The sequence below is a fragment of the Nomascus leucogenys genome, chromosome 7b (assembly GCF_006542625.1).
Source record: "Nomascus leucogenys isolate Asia chromosome 7b, Asia_NLE_v1, whole genome shotgun sequence".
NCBI classification, from domain to species: Eukaryota; Metazoa; Chordata; class Mammalia; order Primates; family Hylobatidae; genus Nomascus; species Nomascus leucogenys.
This window is the reverse complement of record NC_044387.1, coordinates 97262903-97285886: the sequence shown is the minus strand read 5'-3', so window position 1 is coordinate 97285886 and position 22984 is coordinate 97262903. Positions and strand designations below refer to the sequence as shown.

The following is a 22984-nucleotide window of genomic DNA, read 5'->3' as shown; positions in this document are numbered from 1 at the left end:
CCTATTATTCTATGGAAATGAGAGAGTCTATTTCCCTGAATAAATCAAATTACTTTGATTCTCTCTTCATGGCTGGGAAAACTGTAAATGGCCAGAGAGAGAGCCAAACATTGCTACAAATTCTTTTGGAGATATATTATCCCACCTTCACAGAAGACTGAGGATATCACCGTGAATATTTCCCTCACAAAGCTCTGCCTAGGAAAGCCAGCTTGGAAGATCAAGGTGGATATTTATTTGTTCCTATAAAGAATACTCATTTTACTACTTCAACGAAAAAGGAAAATAAAAAAGAATACCAGAGGGCTCTGTCAAGTGACAAGGAAAACTGCTGCTTTACTTATGACTGCTTTCAGCTGAATGTTAAAGGAACCAATTGCCAGGACGTAAACAAAGGTTTATTTTACTGACACGAATCAGCAGTTTTTTCAATCAGTTTCCCTTTTCTTCTTTTTGCACCATCCTTGGCATTTGGCTTTTTGTTTCCATGGTCCTTAAGGTGGCTGCTCTGTCTCCAGGCAACACATCTACATTCCAGACAGGAAGAAGAGCTGAGAGCAAAAGAAACAAGCATGTGGAGTGGAATCTGCCTCTTCTTACTCTTTGCAGTTTCGCCCTGTAGACTTCACCTCTCACAGGCCACAGAGATTGCAGGGAAATGGGCAGGAAACAGCTTTTTGAACACATTAGGCTCCCTGAGCAAATCATGGTTCTTTTAGTGAGAAAGAAAGGACAGGGGAAATTGACTGCCCCAAGTCCGTGTTTCAGCTGAGCACCTCATAAGAAAGAGGAAAGCATGACTCTGCTGTAATCTACTGACATATTTTCCTGTGTGAGTTGATCCAAGGTAGGGATGCTGAAAAAAACGTATAACGACTTGGATGCTGACTGCTCAGGGGGCTCACAAGGTGCATAAGGTGCTTCCGTAGACCTTGACATGCAACATCCGCTGGGCTTCATCTCCCAGGGAGTCTTGTGCAGGCCTCTACAGATGTTACCCTGGATTAACGTCTATAATGCTGTCTCTTAACTAGTTTCTAACTTCTCCACCTTGAGTTTTTTCCCATTCTGATATCTTCTCTGGTTTACTATGACAGTCAACTTTCTGAAATGCATGCTGATTATGTCCCTGCCTGCCTTGGATCTCTCCTATAAAGTATACTGTGAAGTATAGTGTGTCTGACAACACACTTCACTACCCTTCAATATTTGGTCCCAGCTTTTCTTGACAGCCTAATTTCTTGTTATTGCTCACCTCACACTTGAGCTCTGGCCATCCTGGATAACTTTCAGATGCACTGACCTTCCTGCTTCTAGCTCTGGTCTCCGGGCCTTTGGGAATGCAGTTCCATTTTTGACCCATTCTTCATCTCACCTCATCTTCTTCACCTGAATATTCCCAGCAGAGATGTTACTTTCTACAGGAAAATTCCTCTGCTTCCTGGGTTGTATGTTTTTCCTCATGTCTCCAGAACACTTCTCCTTTCGCTGCACTTACTCCACCATATCAGGGTTCCCCATTCATGCATTTGCATCTCCTTCTAGAATAGAGGATATGTTTTGTGAAATCAAGCAATCTGCACTTCTTGTTCACAACTGCAATCTCACTTTCCTAGTACTATGTCTGACACATAATTATTACTCAGTAAGTATTTAAATAAAAAGGTAAACACATCCTAGTTTTTCATTCTCTTTATTCCTTATTGGGAGTAAGTTTGGGGAAGCCGTAGTAGATGGGCACTGGGAAAAGAGTTGACTCCATTTCCCCATCTGTGCAATGTCCCGACAATTTCTATATTAGTGGCTGAGGCAAAGACTTACTGATGCTCTTCTCACACCACTTACATCCCAGTGGCTTCCTTTTGGTGATAGTTTTTGGTCATTAAGGCTGCCTTTGGAATTTATTTAAATCAGTTTGACCCATAAAACAAGCTTGGTGGAAATGCAGAACGTGATTCCTCCTGGCTGAGCTTGATTCTCCTACAGATAGAGCACCTCCGACCAATGATTTACTCCCAGCTGCACAACCTCTGCTCAGGGGTGTTCCCTGGGAAACGATGATTGCTTTTGTCATTGTACGTTGTAGTTTCATATGTAAGACGATGAGGACTTAGCTAATTATGAATATTTATGTTATTGGAAGACTCGTTTATGTAAAACACTTATGAAAAATTTCTTCGAAATAAAATGACCCATTATTATTTATGAGCAATAAACTGCATCTTTTTCTAGGTACACAGGCGAAATCTCATAAAATGTGAAACAGTGACTCCTTCTCTTAGGATGTTTACAATCTAGCTGAAACTTACTATTTTTTAAAAAACTATACCGTACATAAAATTATTATCCTGTAAATTTTCTTGAGCTTATGGAAGAAGGAAAGCAAAGAGATCTGACCTGAGTTGACAGAATCTAGGGTTTTAAAATGTGTGAAGTAAAATAGGAAATATTAGGATTCAATTCTTAGAGAAATTGAAAGAAAGGTGAATATCGGAACTAATGTCACATTCAATATTTGCTTTTGGCAGCAAATATTAGAAGCTGAGTTAAACAAGTTCAGTAAAGTATAGAAGTTATTGAGATATCTTGCTGAACTCACAGAACAATGACTGTGCCTCACAAGAACCTCAAACCGAGATGACAGCAGTGCTGGAGAGGATGTGGAGAAATAGGAACACTTTTACACTGTTGGTGGAACTGTAAACTAGTTCAACCATTGTGGAAGTCAGTGTGGCGATTCCTCAGGGATCTAGAACTAGAAATACCATTTGACCCAGCCATCCCATTACTGGGTATATACCCAAAGGACTATAAATCATGCTGCTATAAAGACACATGCACACGTATGTTTGTTGTGGCACTATTCACAATAGCAAAGACTTGGAACCAACCCAAATGTCCAACAATGATAGACTGGATTAAGAAAATGTGGTACATATACACCATGGAATACTATGCAGCCATAAAAAATGATGAGTTCATGTCCTTTGTAGGGACGTGGATGAAACTGGAAACCATCATTCTCAGTAAACTATCGCAAGGACAAAAAACCAAACACCGCATGTTCTCACTCATAGTTGGGAATTGAACAATGAGAACACATGGACACAGGAAGGGGAACATCACACTCCGGGGACTGTTGTGGGGTGGGGGGAGCAGGGAGGGGAAGCATTAGGAGATATACCTAATGCTAAATGATGAGTTAATGGGTGCAGCACACCAACATGGCACATGTATACATATGTAACAAATCTGCACATTGTGCACATGTACCCTAAAACTTAAAGTATAATAATAATAATAAAAGAAGCTAATACAAAAGATATACAATTGTATTAGCTGGCCAAAAGTGTTGAACAAATAAGGACCAGGTAGTCTCTTGACCCTGCTTGTTTTCTGAACACCAAACCCTGTGCTCATAGCCAGATCTCAGCTGAGTTCTGGTTTCTCGCTGAGACTGCAGAAACCCTGAGTTGCTATGGAAGAGAACTTGACTGTCCAACGCTGACCAACTCAGCCTGCGTTCCTCATTCAGAGAGACACAGGCCACACGTGGTTTCCAGAGCTACACGCCCCTCGTGGTGGGGGAAAGGGTACATGCACCTTATTGAAAAAATGTTTTTTGGAGTGTGATGGGATGCTTCCCCCAACATGTGCTCATTGCCGTAGAGATGATATAATTTTTGATTCACCCAGGTTGGTCACCTCATTTGCGAGGCTTTCCTACACTTCTGTCAACCGAATTCATATTTTTCTTCTAGCTGTTTATTGATTTGTGTCACTTAGCATATTGTTTTTGTCTCATCCAACTAAATTTCAGCTACTATAAAGAGCAAACCTCTATATACAATAGGTAGTCAATTATTTGTTGATAATGAAAAGAAGAAATATAGAATTATCCAAATAGCATTGAAGTATGAGCACATGGATTTGGGCCTAATTACCACTAAACACTGAGTTATTTCACCTTCTTGAGTTTGGTTTTCTCATCTGCTTAAAGCATGATACTGCCAATTTAAGGGAATGTCAATTGTCTTTGCCCTTCCAGTATCCACTGCTCTTTCTCCTTATGTGAATGGTCTTATTTCCTTTGGGAAACGGCCACTGCTAGGCACTCAGTCTTGTCTTTTGAGTGCGGCATGGTATCCAGGCTTTGCCAATTAGCGTATTTCATGGCTGATTCATCAGTCATCAGTTCACAGTTGGTTCATCATTTCATCTCATGACGCAGTGATTTGTTCCAAGATTAACAAGGACCAAGCCATGCCAATGAAAGTCAATTCTAGGACATTTGTTAAAGTTATTGAAATGAGAAATGTGCTCACTTTTTGCTAGACTAAAAATCTGGAGGATGGAACCTATCTATATTCCGAAGAATATCTGTATTCCCAAGTAGACAGAGCCTGCCTGAGTGAAGCCATCAGAAAAAAATCAGAGCTGTGAGATGGAAAAAAACCTGAGCCCAGATGCTCTTGTCTGAGCCCCTGGATCTCTCAACACCTGAAGCCAACAATAGCCCTTTATTATTTAGTTACTGGAGCTTAAATCAATGTCCTGAACCTCCTACCCCCACTTTTCTTTTCTTTTTTTTTTTTTTTGCGAGACGGAGTCTTGCTCTGACGCCCGGGCTGGAGTGCAGTGGCGCGATCTCGGCTCACTGCAAGCTCCGCCTCCCGGGTTCACACCATTCTCCCGCTTCAGCCTCTCCTAGTAGCTGGGACTACAGGTGCCCGCCACCACGCCCGGCTAATTTTTTTGTATTTTTAGTAGAGACGGGGTTTCACCATGGTCTCGATGTCCTGACCTCGTGATCTGCCCGCCTCAGCCTCCCAAAGTGCTGGGATTACAAGCGTGAGCCACTGCGCCCGGCCCCCACTTTGCTTTTCTAACTTAATCCTAGTTTGAGTTAGTTTTATGTCAGTCATAATTTAAAAGTCTGGATCAAATAATAGCAAAAATAAGTTTCTTTTATATATTTGTAAGGGGGGAATTATGAATTGGTATACTCTTTAAGAAGTTAATTTGGTAATAACTACCAGAAGCCTTTACTATATTTATGCTTATTTTTTTCACATTCAGAAATCCCTAGTAAACATTCTGAATGTAGAAAACACTTTATGACGGAGAAGACAGCAGACTCCCTGTAAGCAATCATCGTTTCTCACCTATCATTGTATATGCAACACTCAGCACAATGATCAGCATATCTTACTTATTAAACCAACCCACCAGTTAAGTAATGTAACCAAAATTTTTATTGTAACTTAAAATTTTAAAAATATTCACATCATTATGGAAATGGTTAAGAAGGTTTTCACATATGTACATTGGTATTAGAAGGTGATATTTTCAATGGTCATTAAGACAGAAAAGATTTGTAATATCATGGAAAACTAAGTATGATATAACCTTCAGAGAAATAAGTTGAGAAGTTTATATGTAAAGCATGAGCATACTTATGTCATTAAGGACATATTCCAGAGGAATACTCCAAAATGGCAGTGAAAAGAGGGTTAAATTTTTTTCTTTCTCCCACTTTTCTATGGTTACCAAAATGTATTAACATATGAATATGTGAGTGTTTTGGTATTGTGAAAGAATAGGCACCCTTTCAACCCTTTGCTGATTTTTTTTTAACTCCATCATTCTAAGATTCTGAGAACCACTAAGTTATTATGGTTTTCATAAGTTTCATTGGTTTTGGAAGTAGTGAAAATTTAGTAACAAAATTCATGGACAGAACTGACAAAATTGAGTTATAGTTGCAAAGTACTCACACTTTGTTGTTGTTGTTTTTAATTGTTGTTTCTGGCTCTGTCCTGTACTCATGAAATTGAACAAAAACGGAAATTGCCACAGAGACCAGGAAGAATGTCATGTGTTTTCTTGGATGTGATCCTGATCCTTTTATTTGATCCAAATTATCAAGAATGGTTCCTGTCATCTTCATGTTCTCTGCAGCACTGACCAGGGATTCTGTTTCCCTAGTCAGTTTCCTCTCCCATTCTTTGTAACATCCACTTCTTGCCTGTGCTTACCATCCTGCCTTATTGTGCTTATTTAGAATACCCTACCATATTACTCTCTCACTCACATGACCTCACACCGTACACTTGCTCTGTGATACTCCCTTATTGGACTTCTTCCAGTTCCCCCAGGCTCCTGCCCTCTTGCTTTTAGAGTGCTCTTTCTCTACTCATGTCCAGATGGCCAACTTCCTCCTCATTATACGATTCTCAAGGAGGATGTCTCTTCCTTATAAAAAGCCTTTCTTGACCCCTAAAATGAGGTCACTTGCACTTGACATAGTTTCTCCCAGGTCCTTGATTCCCCTGATCCTGCTGTAACTGTCTATGCACTTTTCATGCATTTTCCACATGATAACATAAGCCACATGACCACGGGCAGTATGTCTATTGGTCTATCTGGCATGTAGTCACAGCTGTGCTTGGCTCACATTAGTAAAACTTGAAAGAATAGATGGATATCACACACATATTTAATACCACTGCATTGATTGGTAAATGATCATCTAGTCTTCTGGACTCCCAGGTCAGTTTCATTCACTAATCACTCTGACTTCCTTGATTCTTGCCTTAAGTGGACTTTCTATTTTCAACTCTTCAAAGGAAATGATATAGCATTATGCCATTTTATTTTTTGCAAAAACTTCTGGAATAGGTTTTCATTTGTTTCTGTAAATGGAAAACAAGAAGGACTTGGGAAGAAAAGGGATGAGGATAACAGGGAAGAAAGCAATAAAGCAGTGTGCTCAGAGAGATCATGTTTTCAGAAAATCAGTATTTATTTGTTGATCATGCCTCTATGGTAGCAGAAGTCTATGGAAAAACATCCCTTAAATTAAAAAAAGCTATAATAAACAAACATTTATTAATGACTTAAAATCCCTGGATCAGAAGTCCCGGAGAGGAATTTACAAAAATATTTTGTTTCAAAACCATTTTGTTATGATGTCAGTAAATTGTGGCCATTTATGCACACTGGTAAAGAATACCAGTAGAAAACTTCATAATATAGAAACTAAAAATAAACAAACACAAAAGAATAACAAAACCTAAAAATGGAAGCTCATTCATGCTCATCCATTTGGTGCCCTTCAGATACCAGGATGACAGGAGCTTCTAGGCTGATAAGTCAACTGTCTTGAAAATTAACAAGGGATTCATGAAAAACTGTAGAAAACAGGTGATATTAAAAACCTATAATGATCTAGCATTGTATTATAACAGATGCTAACTCCCCATGAAATTGTAGACTAAAAATAGGAAAGACAAAATAACCTTGAAAGAGTTTAAAGAAAACTGGCAAACTTCAGACTCTGCAATTTTAAGAAAATTACACTTCAACCCAATGAGCATTTATTTACATGGGATTCAATTACCTCATTGCATTCATTATTTTAAACCTTTCTATGAGATATTTTGGCTGGTCTGAGGGTATAGTATTTGTGTTTTGGGGCACAAAAAATGCACAACTGAAAGATATGATGAAACTATTTTATTTAACATTTCTTTTTCAAACAACTTTCAGAAAATAATGATAAATTTTACTTCAGGGATTTCTCTTGAGCAGTTATGAAATTGAGCTGAGACAATCAAATGTTCTGTAATTGGGTCATGACCCTATATGCTCTTGCTTCACTGAAGGAAGCAAAACAAGTTTGAAATCAATATTTACACATAGAGAAAATTTTCTAAATATTTGGGGGTTTTTTTTGCAATGGTTAATTTAACCACATAATATATTTTTTCAGGTTCTGCAATCTTAAAAAAAGTATGAATCCCTACATAATTTTTAAAAACCATATAAAATTAAAAACAATTTTATCTTGAAGGATTTATTTTTTTCTGTGATTTATTTTTGTATTTTAAATGTTTATTTTATTTTAGATTCCAGGAGCACACGTACAGGTTCGTTGTACGAGTATATTCTGTGATGCTTGGGTTTGGGCTCCTACTGATTCTGTTGTCCAAGTGGTGAACCTACCTGATTGGTAGGTAGTTTTTCAACCCTTGCCTCTGCTCTCCTTCCCTGCTTTTGAAGTCCCAAGTGTCTATCATTCCCATCTTTGTGTCCTTGTGTACCCAAGGTTTAGCTCTTACTTATAAGTGAGAACATGTGGTTTTCTGTTTCTGTGTTTATTTGCTTTGGATAATGTCCTCCAGATGCATGCATGTTGCTGCAAAAGACATGATTTCATTCTTTTTTCATAGCTGTGTAGTATTCTATGGTGTGTATATACCACAATAAATGACTGGTTTTTATTGTACAGATGTCATAGTGTATCCATTGTCAGTAAAGGAATACATTGAGTTCTATTCATCATGGAGATTCAGCAAGGTAGTGAGTCAAGGTTTTGAGGAAGCTACCTGAAAACAGTGCCTACAGAGTACTGGACTACCTTAAAAAAACTGGCCAGAAACCAAGTATTTTGAAATTCACCAGTCTTAGAGTCAGATATAGAGCACTCTTTGACTGAAATAAAGGATTGTTTTCAAAGGTATTGCCTTTAGAAGAATTCAGACCATGTAAAAACAGGCTATATCAGAAGTCAAAACTTACCTAGTCATGTCAAACACTTTGATGATGCAGTTAACCAGTATTCATAAGCCATTATTATGTGTTAGAAACAATGCTAGAACCAGAAATATAAGACATAACTTCAGCTGTCAAGGAAAGTGCATTTTTCATTGGGTGAAAAAGAAGAAACACATGAGAGGCTACATAGAAATATATGTTTCATAATAATATAAGTAATTCTAACAACAGTGACTTTTCCTGTCACAATTAACACAAAACCAACTCTTTAGTTTAAATGATAAAGATAACTGATTGGGATCACATAAATAGAAGGTTGCTGATCTTCAGAGCTGTAATGGCTTACTGATAGAATAAAAGGCGCCCCTTCTCTGTGCTCCTCCTTCCCCAGTGTCAGTTTCATGCGCGCTGACGCAGGGCTAAGTGTCTCGTGTACACTTTCAAAAGGAGAAAGTGCAATGGCTTCTCCTGGCTCTCCCAGAAGAATAGGGAGCCTTCTGGTCCAGAAGACTTTGGCCTGAACTAAGTTAGGCATATCTCTGAACCAATCGCTTTACCCAGGGTGATACTATGCACTGTTGACTTAGTTGTGAATTTCCTCAATTCATTATTCTGGCAAGAGGGTTGAAATCAACCTAGAGCTAGGAGGAGGCTGAATTGTGGGCTCCACCTCATCCTAAACCACTTGGATATATGCAATGGAAGGAATGTATATAACCACAGTATCCACTCTTTTGATTTTCCCAAACTCCTTTCTCTCTCTCTCTCTCTCTCACACACACACACGCACACACATGCATACACACACTTCCATATATATATATATATATATATATATATATATATATATATATTTCAACCCCCCTATACCTGTTGAAAAACATCAGCCTTTCCCAAGGATGATATCAGAAGGTGTCATGTGCCACATTCTGGTTGATATATATGATCTCTTGGTGACATGCCATCCTGTTCACTGAGTTGGCCGTAAGTGTATACAGTCCAGTGATGTGTGGCTAAAAGATATATTTTTCCATCTCCAGTTTTCCAAATACATTACCATAGAGAAATAATACAGTAATATAAATGAAAATTCTCATCTTAAAAAGGAAAGGGAAACAACAGATAGTTCCAGAGCATAAAACATAATGCTGCTGTTAAGTAAAACCTAGCAGTAGCCTGTCCTTGAAGTGGAATTCATCCTTTGATCAGATTTAACAACTGCTCAGGAGGTTACTTTCTAGAAATATCTCCCTCGTCTATTGTCTTGTATGGCCATCTCAGGGGACAATTTCCTTTCTAGGTGAAGTGCCACCTTACAGTCTCAGTGGAATGGTTCTGGGATCTGAAGATTTGTCAGAGGGATGAAGAAGCCACTGGCTGGTTTTGGTCAAGTTTGGAATTTCTTTGATACTCCAGCTCACTTAAAAATGTAGTCAGCTTTGGTCTGTTTGCTTCTAGGAAATTCCACGGACTGGTGTATGGAGCCAGAAATTGAGTTTAGCCCCAGATTCCAAAGGCTTAAATTTCTCTCCTCTTGTAGCGACGAGCATCTGTGCATAAGCCACATCTCCTGGCTACCCATTCAATAGACTTTAACTTAATCCCAGCATCTAGCTCAGAACAAATGTGGGGAGGTGCTGGTAACCTGCCACTTGTCCCCATGCTGTGTCCCAGGCACATCTTCTGGGTGAGATTGATTTCCATCATTATCTGTCAAAGGATGTTTAATGAAAGTACCTCAGAGACACCTGGGACATCGGGATTGCCTTTTTTTTTTTTAAGTAAGCATCCCATCTTTCTGCTCTTGTTCACATGAACTTCAGCTTGGGATGAGCACTTGGCTTTGGCGACCCTGCGAGATTTCAAATTACAAATATTATAGACACTACAGATTGTTGTTTACAAATAGAAATTACTTGGGTTAGCAGGGCCATGTACTTTTTTCTCCTTTATGTTTTCAGATTGACTTGTTTTAAATTAATCCTATTTCTTTCTTCAGTGTTTTTACTGAGAGTCAAAAGAAGGAACCAACACTCCAAAAGTCGGAGGTTTTTTTTCTTTTTTTTTTTTTTTGTCAGTTCTCTTAATGCTTCTGGTAAGTGCGTGATCCTAGTCCTGATGTCCTGTTGACCACACTTCAACCATGTTTACTTCTCCACCACACGACAAGGACTGAGAACAACTCCCTCCCACTTCCCTCGTAAAGCAAAGAAAATCCTCACATTAGGGTTTGCTGCATGGAATGGCCCATTTCAGTATTAATGCTGTATTTCTAACTTCATGCTTAGCCATCTCATGGAGATTTGATAACATAACATAACATCTTAAACAACATAATATAACTTAACATCAAAAAGAGAGGGTGCTTCAAAATTCTAGCCCTGAGAGGAACATCTGGCACTTACATCCGAGTGAATACATTTGTGAGAAGAAAGAGAGGAGTAATTTAAAACATTCCTGTTGTCAACCATCAGCTCTGATAAAATTATGCTAAATTGAGGAATGTGAAGGATATAGGTCTGAATCAAAACTTGAGTAGACACTTGGGGAAAGGAGTGTTCCTTTCACAAATGATCCTGTGTTTAGAGTATTTAAAAACAGCACAACCCCATGCTTATATTTGTAAAAATTTCCTGGGAACATAACATAATCCCAGAGCAAAAAGGGTTTGGAATGTTGAGGCTGATGGGCCTGAGAAGGCTGCATAGAGTTCCCAGGGCCCTGGTAGAACTGAACTTCTATCGTTCCCCCAGTGGCATGAAATAGTAAGGAATCATCTAGGACCAGTTCCAGATAGACAAATGAGAGATCAGAGAGTTCTAGTTTGCATAGGTGATTACCCAAACCAGATGAATTTCCTTGGAAAGTAGATGAAACCCTGAATAGAACACACACACACACACACACACACACACAGACACACACACACAAACTTTGGAAAGAAGGACTAGAGAAAATGTGTGTGCTTTGGGAGAGACATTTTGACTGAGGTCAAGTTTCTAACTCTGCCTGGATAAAATCTCAAGAAAATTATATCTGGGTATAATCAAGCTAAACTTCCTGAAAGCTGAGTTTGTAGTCTGAGATCTTTACGTGCTACAAAATCGCTGTGATAAAAAGAACTGGAGATGAAAGTTTAGGTGTGCTTAACAGGTAGCAAATAAACCAAGATAGCTGGCACAAAGTACTTATGTTTACAAATAGAAAAGGATGCTAGAAAGATAGGTTCTCACTAGGCCAGAGACTCCTGGAGAGTCAAACCAGAAAAAGACTTTAATCTGGATGGAAAGAATCAGGGTAGGTGTACATTCAACTAAGAGATTAACCTAGCAACTGTGTACATGAGGAATAAATGAGAACCAGAAGGTGAAAATATCACTGTCCGGTAGAACCTCTAATTTGTCAAATTTTACAGATTTGACTTTTAGAATGAGAAAAAGGAGCTTCTCATTTATTTTTCATGACACATTTTGCAACAAACATTATCCTTGTTCTATAGTTAAGCAAGCTGCAGTTCAAAGAAACTTGAAAGAGATAAAGTCATTCACTCAGAATCACACATATGGCAGCAAGAAGGGCCTGGAAGTTGAACTGCTAATTTTAGATACAAAGTAAAATATGCTTTCCACCCTACCATCACCAAAGACATATCTGGCTCACTGTTCCAATGCTTGCCTAACCTCAAGGTCACAGTTTGAATCAAATTAATGCTGTTTATTTTCTGATTTTTGAAACCCAATATTTCCGCCAAAGGCTATCCCTGTGAGTTAGGATTTTCTCCTCCTGTGCCTCAGTTTTCCATAATTAGATCGCTGACTCCCACTGTCAGATCTATCCGTGATTGCTATCTTGATGTCTCTGGTCTCTTGTTGTTTGTATCCAAGTTTATTATTTTTCCCCCTATTCTAAGGTAGGGGTGGTGGGATATACATTTCTTGTCTATAAAATTTGAGAAGGACAGTGCAGTGAAACATAAAGGGAATAACATAAAGTAGTAGAGATGGATTCAAATCCCTTCTCTACTACTTAGCAGCTGTCTTAGAAGCCTAATTTATTCTAATTCTGATTGTCTTCATCCAGAGAGCTCTGTGCCTTCTTGTCTCACCGCCACCCCTCTCCACTAGTGGCTGCTGTTTTATCCAACCCAAGACTACTCGGAAACACAAACCATTCAGACTATGCATTTTGAGTAAAAGAAACCCTGAAGATAGCTAATTACACCATGACGTTAAAGATGTCAACATATTTAAGTGTCTTTTTTTTTCAAAACAAAAAACATAAGCCCTCGTGACTACCTCTACTTTCATCTCTGTTCCGCAATGTGCTTTCCCTTGACACAAGCCCCCTCCACATCCTTCTCTCCCAGGCTTGCACCCTTTGCCCACTAGAACCCCAAGTTCATCCAATGGCACATAACTTCCCAACCTCCTTACTCTCAGAACTGAACACATCATTTGCTTCATGGCAGTAAGTGAAACTTAGCTGACTGAAGAAATATTGTCCCCTGTAGTCCCTACAAGTGTTAGCTGCTTGTTCCCCACTATGCTATGAATCTCAGGACCAAGAAGTGAGCTGAAAACCAAGCGTTGCTCAGCATTCTTCTCTCTCCCCAGTGCAGCTTTTGGACAAATACTGATTTTTTTTTTTTCAGATTAAGAGCCAATATATTAACAGCTTTCCCCCTCCAGTCTCCAAAATCTGCTCTTTTGTAATCCCCCTATTTGTCAATCATCACTTCTCCCTCATCTTATAATTTTCATCCATTGACTTTCCAGTAATTATGCTCAGTTGCAAAAACTGAGGGCCCTGAATAATAGCTATAGCCTTTCAATGCCTTTATCTGGATTCCAGTTGTTTTCATATCAGCTGTCTGTCTGCAACCCTTCCTATGGCAAGGTTCTAAACCGTGTATTCACCAAGAACAGCTGCACTCTTGACATTTAAAGCTCCAGTTTATCCTTTTAACACAACCTCTGACTCTTAGTTCATTCTACATGCTCATTGAGATTTCCATTTTCTTGACCTTTCTACTGTCTGTAATAATCCATCCTCCCCTATCTTTACTTGCTATCCTCTCTATTCTACATTCCATGAAACACTTTCAATATTCTCGTGTCGTAATTTCAACTCCCATGCCCCTTTGCCTTTTGTCACACCTGCCTGGCTAAGACCCACATTGGGATAAATATAACAGTCCACATTCCCTTCTTTGCAAATTTCATTTGAGACAAAAAGCCATGCAATGGAACTGACTGCTGGCACTATAGATTGATGGTCCACACTTTCGTCCCCATGTAGCTTAGCAGTGCTTCTGGGTTTCTATAGGTGTCACTTTCTCCAGTTCTCAGCAGTATCTAATGCAAAATTTGTGCACGTTCATAAAATCTTTCATGAATTATTTCCAAATCTATATCTTTTTCTAAATACTTTTTTTCTGAACTGAGATTAAGTGCTCAACTCTACCCTTGGAGAGTGACTTGAAGAGCCTCCTTTCGGTCACTTACAAATGTGAATCATTAATCATTCCAAAACTTGTTTTCTATTTAATACCCTATTTCTCATAGTATTATTTGCCTAAGGCATAAAATCAGGGGTCCATTTTCTGCCTTTTTTGCTGCCCTACAGACGTAATTGATTGATTCAAAGACCCATGGAGCCAACCCATTTCTTTGAAACCATCAGATATATCCCCATCTATCTCTACCGCCACTATAATTCAGAAAATATTTCCCGCCTACATTACTAGAAACAATTTCTAGCCAGCCTACTCATTTCTGGTCTCGCCTCTGATACGTTTTTTTCATGTCACAACACCAGCTATCCTTCTAAAATGCAAATTTCACTGCCTGTGCTTAAAGGCTTCATTACTTCCCAGTTCCCTAAAGTCTCAACTCTTCCCTATAGGTTTTAAGGCACGTAGTGAAATGGTTGTGCCAAATTTTTAATCTTATATAAGTTTACACTATACATAACCACACTAGCTCTTTTTTTTTTCTTAAAGTGTCCTGCCCTGTCTCACTTGCAGCCCTTTGCCTGTCTTGGGTTAGGCAGAGAAGGATAGAAATTGGTAGAGTTCGAATAATCTTGCTATGTATTACCACCATGTATTAATGGGTAGCCTATTTTACCTAGAGAAATAAGCAAAAGAGTGTCTTAAATCCATTTAGGTGAATAGATATTGACAAAGAAAATATAAATACAATCAAGGTAAAGAAAAAATAAAACATAAAAATAAGTATGTGATATACAAATGAAAGAAATATTTTTTAAAAACTAATATTTTTACGTTGCAACATTCCAAAATCTGTGTAGTAGCTTAGCCCTTCCCTCAACACTAATTCTGCAGCAAATTTCAGCACAAGAAGTGTCAGGAAATAAATAGAAAGAAATAAACAACTTATTGCAACTGTTATCCTAAATTTGAAAAAGTATGCAAATTGCTCTATTGCTCTTACACAGCGATACTATCTTCTTTAGGTGGGCTCTTGTTATATTGTAACATACTAGACTGATCTTCTGGGGAGTTCTACAGAGGTTATGCATGTTTGGCGCAGGAACTCTTAACCCCCCAGCACATAGAGTTAGGGTGCAGTCATGTTCAGCATTAATAAACCTGGAAGTATAAAAATTACATAAATTCTACCTATCAAGGAAGCAAATAATGAAAGCAAGATTTCAGATTAAAGGGCTGTAGCTTATTAAAGGGAGTATAAATTAGAAGATAAAGAAGAGTCTGAGTTCTGAATCCTGGAGAACAATGAAAGACAGATAAATATTTGTCAAAAAAAGGTATGACTGGACTCTCACATGTTAAGTAGGGTGTTTATCTTAATTCCAATTAAGTATCTCTTATAAAATTTTTCCTTTCAAATCCAGATAATTTATTTAAAGTACCTATCATAAGATCCAGCACATAGAAAGTATCTAATGTGGGCCAGGGGTGGTGGCTCACGTCTACAATCCCAGCACTTTGGGAGGCCAAGGCAGGTGGGTCACCTGAGGTCAGGAATTCGAGACCAGCCTAGCCAACATGGTGAAACAATGTCTCTACTAATAACACAATAATTAGCTGTGCGTGGTGGCACACACCTGTAATCCCAGCTACTTGGGAGGCTGAGGCTTGAACCTGGGAGGCAGAGGTTGCAGTGAGCCGAGATTGTGCCATTGTGGGCATGCTGGGCGTGGTGGCACATACCTGTAATCCCAGCTACTCGGGAGGCTGAGGCTTGAACCTCGGAGGTGGAGGTTGCAGTGAGCCGAGATCATGCCATTGCTCTCCAGCCTGGGTGACAAGAGTGAAACTCTGTCTCAAAAAAAAAAAAAAATTAATGCTCAGTGCTCAGTATCTATTATGGATAATAACATTGGTACCAGTAACAGGGTAGTTATTTTCAGCTCATTAGAAAAGTGGCCATCAAAAGAAATTTGACTTGAAGTAGATATAGAAGCAATATAAAATCCGGGGCAAAGCATAGTAAGGCGATGAGAACAAGTATGATGGTAAGGCAAGTTGCAGGTTAGGCTGAGTAAATGAGATTTGGAAACTGGCCTTCAATTCTTACATGAGCTTTACACTGACACAAATTGATGGGCAACTCAGCATTCTTTAAAGGTCAAGGCTAGAATAAATAGTTGGTTCTACTATGGCTCAACATTAGTTATGAAAGATTGAGGGAGATTGAGACAAGAAACAGAGAGATAAGAAGTTTTGCAAGTGTACAATCAGCAGCCACATTACAAGAAGTGCAACATTTGGATCAGCATAACATAGTTCTACTGTACGTGCCCTGGTATAACTGCAACTGGAAGAGTGGGTCTATTTCTGGCATTGCACTTTGAGAACTGAATAATATATATATGGAAATTTCAATAAGCTAAAACATATAAGGAGATGTATATAAGGAGATGTAACCCCCTCCCAGGGGTTAAAAATGGTTAAATTTATGAACAGACAGCAAAGGATGGTGTGGCAGATATCTTCAAATATTGAAATGTTGCCATATGAAAAAATTGTTTCATTATAAGTTTTTTTCAGAGGGTAAAAATAGGACTAATGGGAGTAGGGTATAGAAGATTCAGAGGCAAAATTTAAGCCTAACATAAAAAACATTTGAGATGTTAGGTTGAATAATGAAATGGTACATCATTCTGAGTATTAGGCTATCTGACCCTGATAGTGTTGGTGTGGTGACTAGTAAACATCTCCCAGGGATATAGTAAATGATATTTAAACTTTGGGAAAGAGGTGGGACTAAATCATCTCTAAGCTATTTTCTAACTCATTCAATGAACACTTAGTTCATACTATATGTCAGGTCTTTCATGATGACATAAGAATACAAAAATTAATAAAACACTATTCTTGTCTAATCTAGTGGGAAAAGCTTATATATGGAAGCTATTATTTAGTGCCATTGTGGAGCTATTTAGTACCATGGGAACAGGAACCGGGAATGATTAATTCTATCTGACAGGTCATGGTTCATAAAGCCTACTATATTTTGAGTTTGGTCTTTAGGGATGAGAGGGGGTTTTTAGAGTTGGCAGGAAGAAAGGCATTGCGTTAATGAGGAGATAAAGTGTGTAAAGTCCCAATTGTGAAAGTGTGTGTATCTTTAAGAGAGCTGTGAGTTGATTGTTTTGGCCAGAGCTTTGGAGAAGGGAAGAGTAAGATGATGATGAAGCTAAAAGGTATCCCGGGTCCCTGTCACGGCTGTGTAGAGTCGGCCCTCAATATCTGCAGATTCCACACACTTGGATTTCGTGAATCAAAAATATTAGGAAAAAAACAACAAAAATAACACAACAATACAGTATAATAACTACGGTCATGTGTCACATAATGATGTTCCAGTTAACAACAGACCGCATACACAATGGTGGTCCCATAAGTTGATAGTAGCTTATTTTTGCTTAACCTTTTCTTTGTTTATATATGTTTAGATACACAAATACTTATCACTGTGTTACAATTGCCTGTAGTATTCAGTGCAGTAACAAGTATACAGGTTTGTAGCCTAGTAGCAATAAGCAGTACCATGTAGTCTAGTTGTGTAGTAGGCTATACCACCAGTGTTTGCGTAAGTACATGCTATGATGTCCACACAAAGTCAAAATTGCCTTAAGATGCATTTCCCAGAATGTATCCCTGTCATTAAGGGACACATAACTGTATTTACATAGCATGTATGTTGTATTCAATGTTATAAATAATCTAGAGATGAGTTAAAGTATCCAGGAGAATGTGTGTAGGTTCTATGCAAATACTATGCCATTTTATATCCTTATATATATCCATATATATGCCCCTTGGCTTGAGCATCCATGGATTTTGGTACCTGTAGGGGTCCTGTAACTAATCCCCTGAATCAAGGGATGACTGTATGCTCAGGTAATTGGAGTTATAGAGAAAGAATTTTAAGAAACGGGGTTGATATAATAAGATGTGTACATTAGCATGATAATGCCACCTTCAGTGTTGAGGATGGATGAGAAAGGTCAGGAGAGAGTAGACATAGTTAAGAACATTACAATGGGCCAAGCATGAGCTATGAAGATTGGCTCTAAGTAGCAATTATTGGAGAATTAGGACTACTGAGCCTAAGGCAATTTCTGAGGTAAATTACTAAACTCAGGTGACAATTAGATGTAAGTAGATAGGGACGGAGGAGCCACGGGATACTATATCCTCCATTAGGGATCTTATGTGGGTATAGTTATACCCATAATCTCATCAGGAAAATCACAACAGTAAAAATAGTTTTTCAAGAGAAGGAGATAAGAAACGTTGAGTTCAGTTTTGGACCTGCTGATTCTGAGAAGCTAAAAGACACTAACTAGATAAGGGAAATTCAAATGAAAAACTATGACACTGGAAGATATGAGAGAGAGGATGGAGATTGAGATACAGATTCTCAAGCCATCAGTGTAGAGGTGACAGTTTCTGGAACAAATGAAACCCTTCAGGGAAAGCAAGTAGTGGGAGAAAAGGAGGCTGAAGCTGAAAGCTAGCAACTTCTCTGCTTTAAGGTGCTGAGTGGAGAAAGAGGAGGAAATATGTTTTTATGTAGCTTGTAGGGGAAATCCTATGCCTACATTTCCTCATAGGAAGGAGATTTTCATCGTGGCTAGACAACAGGTTTTGAGTAATAGCTATATAAAAATAAATTTAGAATTTTTTCTCAGGGTGAAAAACCTGAATATTGGATGTAATGTAAGTAAACCAGTTGACTTAGCTTTTAACAAGTCTATTGCCTTTAACAAGGAGATCTTTTATACCGTGCCAATATCTTTTAAGCCATGTCAATTGTGGGACATGGTTTAAAAGATCACCTTGTTAAAGGCGATAGGCTTGTTAAATGTTAAGTCAACTGGTTGAGATGACAGGACAGTTCTTTTTGGAGCACTTGTCCATGATGTGTGCTCAAATATGTCTCTGATGTGACCTGAGCACGCCCCTGTCCCATGAGACTGGCTGCCTGTCAGTCAGGATTAGGAGGAAGCTTGTGTCCAAGGTGTTTCCCTTTCCTGTGTGATGAATATTCTTGCTATGTAAACCGACCCCTCTTTCAGACTAGTTTGAGGACGTGCTAGTACACTAGAGTTTGGTGACTGCTGCAATTCCCTTGCCATCCTTCTCTCTCTTAGTGCCAAGATTTCCTGGTGACGATATCCATGTATGGACTCCTTTGGATAATATTCGTCCTTCCACTTAATTAGCATAGGAATGGTGGAAGGCGGCAATACAGATTGTGACTGGCTTAAGTGAAAATCCATTTCTGTGTATTATGCTCTGAGCTCCTTCACACCTGGGAAGTTGCAGAGCAGTTAAAGATAGAGAAAATCAAACTAGAGAGGGCAGAGAATTTTACAGAATCTAAACACTGCCATAGCCAAAAATGTCTTTGATATCACGTGTGATGTAAGGGCAAATAATGACATCAGAATAACTTACGGGTAGACTATAGACAACTACAAATTCTTCACTACTCCTTCCACTAAGAGGGTGAGCTCTTATTTGCTTCTCCTGGGATCAGACAGGCTTTAGCCACTTGTGTGACCAATAGAAGGGAGTGGGTCTGAGGCCAGGTCATAAGAAGACTTATGGCTTCTACCCAGGCCGCCTGGAACACTCATTTCTGAAACCTACCTGTCCTGATGGGAGAAAGATAGAGAGGCTCTCATGGGAAGGAATTGTTGTCATACGACTGAGCAACTTTGGAAGTGGATCCTTCAGCTCCTTTCCAGGCGACACTATGCAGCACAGAGACATAGAGTCACCAAAGAGCACTGCCCAGAATGTATATTCATGAGCAAAGTAAACTATTTTACTTGATTTAAGCTACCAAATTCTAAGGTGGTTTATTACACAGCAGAATATAATAACACTTGGTCATAATATTTCGAATTGCATAACAATCTCTTTAAATAATTAAAAGCTAACAGTTATGATTAAAACTCTCCCAAAGACTAAAACTATAATGAGAGCTCAGCACTGAGAAGTAAAGTATGAAATATATTTTATCACTCCTTCCAAATAATGTTTCCTTTTCCTTTTCTTTTTCTTTTTTTTGAGACGGAGTCTCCCTCTGTCGCCCAGGCTGGAGTGCAGTGGCGCAGTGTCAGCTCACTGCAACCTCTGCCTCCTGGGTTCAAGTGATTCTTTTGCCTCAGCCGCCCAAGTAGCTGGGACTACAGGCATGCACCACCACACCCAGCTAATTTTCTGTATTTTTAGTAGAGACGGAGTTTCACCATATTGGCCAGGCTGGTCTTGAACTCCTGACCTTGTGATCTGCCTGCCTTGGCCTCCCAAACTGCTGGGATTACAGGCGTGAGGCACCGCGCCCGGCCCAAATAATGTTTTCTCTGAGTATACACACAAGTTGATGGAAGAAAAACTGAGAAATGTGATAGGAATCAACTGTTGTTTGATCCTCTTGTAAGAAAGATTAGTTAGATGATAGATGACTGGGAAGGGCAGTTGTTAAATGGTCGAAGTAAAGGTGAATGTAGCTAAAACAAATGTCTGTAGGTCCAATGAAATTTCATTACTGAATAATTTTCCAAACTGCTTTGCAAGGGTTACTTGTAGAAAATGACTTAGCTTTTAGTCATTTATGCATCGTGGTCCATACTGGTAGTCCCAGCTACTCAGGAGATCAAGGCAGGAGGATTGCTTGAGCCTGGGCAGGTGAGGTTGCGGTGAGCCATGATCATGCCACTACCTCATGCCTGGACCATAAAGTGAGACTCTGTCTCAAAAAAAAAAAAAAAAAAAAAAAAAGAGGATTAAAATAGTTAAAAAAAAATTTAGTTTAAAAACAAAGAAAAAGAAATTACACTAGTGGAAGTAATGTAGCCATGTTCACTATCTACAATGACCAATGGCAAAATTGGTCATAAAAATAAAGTGACAGGACTGTAGTAGTATGAGTTAATAAAAATAGTCAAACTAATTATAATCGCTGGCTAATATGGAGTTGATTTAGTCTCATTTTTGCCAATGGCTAAAGCAACATTGTTCAATAGAAATATAATGCAAGCCAAATTCAAAACCACATATAAAGTTTTAAGTTTTTTAGCAGCTACATTAAAAAGTGAAAAGAACGAGGTAAAATTATTTTTAATAATATATTCTTAAATACCAGCTCAAGTGTCACAGGTATTCCTAATGAAGTTAGGTAAAAGCAAGTTTATATTTTTTTCTATATCACTAAAATAAAAATACTTCTAGGATATTAATAAAATGAAGACACATCAAGAATGTAACTAATTGATAGTCTAAAGAATAACTTGTCTTGACAAATTTTTTCATTATGTTTTTGGTGCTTGACACCATTACAGTTCTCTAATTTATTGTGTTATGTTTCAAATTCAAACTTGTCTATTTTGAATAAGCAAAATATTATTTTAAAATAATTGCCTAAAATAAAAATAAAGTAATATTATAATTTAAGCACATGAAAGCATATAAAAATAATCTAGAGCCATATTTTCAACTTTATCCTATGAAAAAATACTTCTTAATTTAAGGCATAACATTATAAGAATCAAGTTGTAAGGAACCAAAATTATAAAAATGCCTTCACAGTCACTTTGACTAATTGATAAGGAACAATTTCTAAGTCTGTCTAGCCCCTGGTGCCTGAAGCTTGGTAAAGACACATGATACACAGCAGTGTGGGGGGCATCTGCAATACGTTCTCATACAAAGCCAGGCTCCTGTGAGCATTTGGTAAACAGTAATCAAATTGAAATATATGCCTCTAATACTGGACAGTTTCTCATCTGTGGAATGCTTTGAGAAACTTCACAGAGTTGAGTCCTCATAGAAAATTCCCAAAGCATCGAGCAGTTAAGAATGCATATATTTATGGCATAAGATTGAGGAAAGAGTAATATGTCTAGGCATGTCAGATTGGCACTATTTTGAGCGCTAACTAGGATTAATATAGAGCTGGGAATGTGTGTGATATGGAATACATGTACACATACATTATTTCTAAGTTGAACAATGAGAAATCTAGTATATTCTGAGAAGCCATAAAGAACACCAAAAAAACTAAAATTTAAGGTGTGATGTTGTATAATGAAGTACCAATCAACAAAAAATTCTTTCTTTCTTCTCTCTTTCTCTCTTTTTCCTTTTCTTTCTTTCTTTCTTTCTTTCTTTCTTTCTTTCTTTCTTTCTTTCTTTCTTTCTTTCTTTCTTTCTTTCTTTCTTTCTTTCTCTTTCTTTCTTTCTTTCCGTCTGTCTCTCTGTCTTTCTGTCTGTCTGTCTGTCTTTCTTTCTTTCTTTCTTTCTTTCTTTCTTTCTTTCTTTCTTTCTGTCTTTCTTTCTGTCTTTCTTTCTGTCTTTCTTTCTGTCTTTCTCTCTCTCTCTCTCTCTTTCTTTCTCTCTGTTTCTTTCTTTCCTTTCTCTCTCTCTCTCTTTCCTTCTCTTTGTTATGCATTAAGTTCTAGGGTATATGTGCACAACATGCAGGTTTGTTACATAGGTATACAAGTGACATGTTGGTTTGCTGCACCCATCAACTCTTCATTTATATTAGGTATTTCTCCTAATGCTATCCCTCCCTGAGCCTCCCACCCCCTGACAAGTCCTGGTGTGTGATGTTCCCCGCCCTGTGTCCAAGTGTTGTCATTGTTCAATTCCCACCTATGAGTGAGAATATGCAGTGTTTGGTTTTCTGTCCTTGTGATAGTTTGCTGAGAATGATGGTTTCCAGCTTCATCCATGTCTCCGCAAAGGACATGAACTGATCCTTTTTTATGACTGCATAGTATTCCATGGTGTATATGTGCCACATTTTCTTAATCCAGTCTATCATTGATGGACATTTGGGTTGGTTCCAAGTCTCTGCTATTGTGAGTAGTGCCACAATAAACATACGTGTGCATGTGTCTTTATAGCAGCATGATT

At 38.4% G+C, this 22984-nt stretch overlaps 1 long non-coding RNA gene across 1 annotated transcript; it reads left to right on the top strand.

Moving 5' to 3' along the window:
* The first annotated feature begins 8050 nt into the window (after positions 1–8050).
* On the top strand, positions 8051–22753 carry LOC115836113. The gene is made up of 3 exons (XR_004031115.1): positions 8051–8139; positions 16065–16068; positions 22741–22753. It is a non-coding gene; the product is annotated as an uncharacterized LOC115836113 (long non-coding RNA).
* Positions 22754–22984: the final 231 nt, after the last annotated feature.